The sequence below is a fragment of the Diadema antillarum genome, unplaced genomic scaffold, assembly GCF_040938485.1.
Source record: "Diadema antillarum isolate AM-2024a unplaced genomic scaffold, OU_Dant_1.0 seq00000226_RagTag, whole genome shotgun sequence".
NCBI lineage: Eukaryota > Metazoa > Echinodermata > Echinoidea > Diadematoida > Diadematidae > Diadema > Diadema antillarum.
Genome location: NW_027271278.1, coordinates 416,169 through 418,783, shown reverse-complemented (window position 1 = coordinate 418,783; position 2,615 = coordinate 416,169).

Genomic DNA, 2,615 nt, shown 5'->3' with positions numbered 1-2,615 from the left:
CACTCCAGCAAGCTTCAAAGAAATGTCCCTCCCATGATATCTACACAGACTCACATATCCAACGGTTCAACATATCTCTATTGAAAGTAGAATTCCACACTATGATAGTGTCACAGTGTGTTAAAACGTTGAGGTACCCATTCATCTAATTTAAGATTAAGCTGTTTGATCACCCAAAATGAAGTGCACCGTAGGAAATGGGATAACATAGAATCGTTTACTACTGTGATTCCGTGCATTTGAAGCATACATTATATCAATCAATGCAGTAGCTCTCTATATATATGCTGGATGATTATAATCATCTTTGCGAGGCTGACTAACTCTTCATCCCACTGGTCAGTTAGTGACAGCTCGTACAATGGTGTTGAGTAACTATATGGTCTTATACTGTATGGTCTGTTATAGTAAACCAATTCCTGCATTATACGCTGATATTTTATCCACATATAGTTCAATTCAGTTCAAAGGTGAGCTTGAAGTTTCCCGTATGAATGTAACAAAATTAACTGCCTTTAGATCGCGACTCCGTAATCGTTGCTCGTCGAGAGTGGGAAAAACAACGAAGAGTTGAACTCGGGTCGCTTGGGAAGTTCGATGTCGAGGCGACAACAATGTCCTTCCCCGAGATGACGTTTAGTATACCCAGTATACCCGGGCTCAGTATACCCAGCTTCTAAGGCGAGATGGGCCTCGAACGCGTAGAGGAGAGGAGTCCTAGTACGGTGTCAGGCTTGACAGAGACACCCGAGGTGTCTTGACTCAGTGAATGGACGAGCGTCCAAACTACGCCCATATACGCCCAAAGCTTCGCCATAATAATCCTTAACAGCGCAGTTCAGCCTTGGAAACACCAGCTCAACTATGTACGTGGCGCCTCTGTCATCTTGTATGACAGGGCGTGGCAACTTCGCTTTTTGGTCAGTTTGCCTAGAACATCGACAGCTAATTTTGACATTGAGTAAATGTTGACATTGACTATATTGACCGTAGCATTGACTGATAATGTTGACAGTCTGCCTATAAAATTGACTGCTAAACTGAACTGAACTGAACTGAACTAACGTGCACTCCCAGTTATCAATGTGTGCTGTGGGGTCTAGGTTGATTACCCCCCCCCCCCCCCCCGGCAATTACCCCAGACCCTTCGCCCTGACCCTAATCCTGATCCTGAACTTAATCTTAACCGTAACCCAAACTCTAACCCTAAACCTAACCCTAACCCTCTAATCTTTACTGTAGCCTTATCACTAACCAGTATTTAGCCGGGGGGGGGGGGGGGGGGGGGGGTAATTGCCTGATGCGGTGCTGAGAGCAGGAATAGCTGTAACTTACCTGTGAGGATTCCACCCACCTAACTCCCTAACTAATGAGTTCATATTCAGATCGATTAATAAATGAGAAATTGATTCCTGCTTAATTGAACATTGAACTATATTATATATAGGCCTATATATATTATATATATATATATATATATATATATATAGTGTGTGTGTGTGTGTGTGTGTGACTTTTACGGCGTCAAGTATTTTCACAAATCAGAGATATGATTAATCCCACATACATTCAGATCGAGAGAGACGATGAGATGCCATCACCAAATTCCCTATGAAACTGTAGAAAAGTCTTCATTTTTTAAGCATGAAAAAAAAAAATAAATGTGTAAGATGTAGACTTCGCATAAAATTATCGTATTCACGCAAAGGGTCATGAAACCAAGCAACGATGACTTTTGGGGAATGTTCCAGTTGCTGGAACTTGGACCAAAATATGATTTGGATATTTTTTGCTAACAAACAAGTGGGATATTGGATAAGTGATAACATCGTTGCGTTTTCCCATCCGCGTGTATTCAGAGAGAACAAGACTAGTGACAATATAAATCGCCATAACTTTTCTCTTCCTGTTCGTCCGATTATGTGTGTGTATAATCATATGCCTACGCACATATCATAATCCTAAATCTCTCTCATCACACACTCAACACAATACATAAGGTGTCTATGAGTGACTCTTATATTGTCAAACAAATTAAACGAAGGTTGTTGAAACATGAAGTTGCAAAATCGACAACATAAATATTTATACAAACCACAGCAAGCGATATTCATAGAATATACATATTAACTTTATTAGGTATTAACTTGCTTCATACACTTCTGAATGGACAGAACAGGATCGCACAAAAAAAAAATCGATAATGCATTGCATACTATATACATATGGCACCATATCAATAAGCAATCTTCATCGATTGTATCAATACCAACCTTAAAAGAAGCATCTTTGATTGAACAGATGAATGCAAAAAGATAAGTGTTTTATAGAATGTGTGCTTGATAAAATTCGCTGTTTACCGCAATCAGTGATGATAATATCTATAAGAAAATAATATCACATGGGCAGGAATGACTGATTGCGGCTGGACAAGGATCAACACATCTCAGAGCAAAAATTGCTATGATCACGACTTGAAATGCGGTCCTCGATCAGCAGAATTTTCCCTCTTTAACACCCTAGGCATCAAAACTTAATGAACTTTTTGACAATCAAACCAAGGTGAAGTTCGTTTCGCCTCCTGTCATTTTCGCGATTGATATTTAACATTTGAT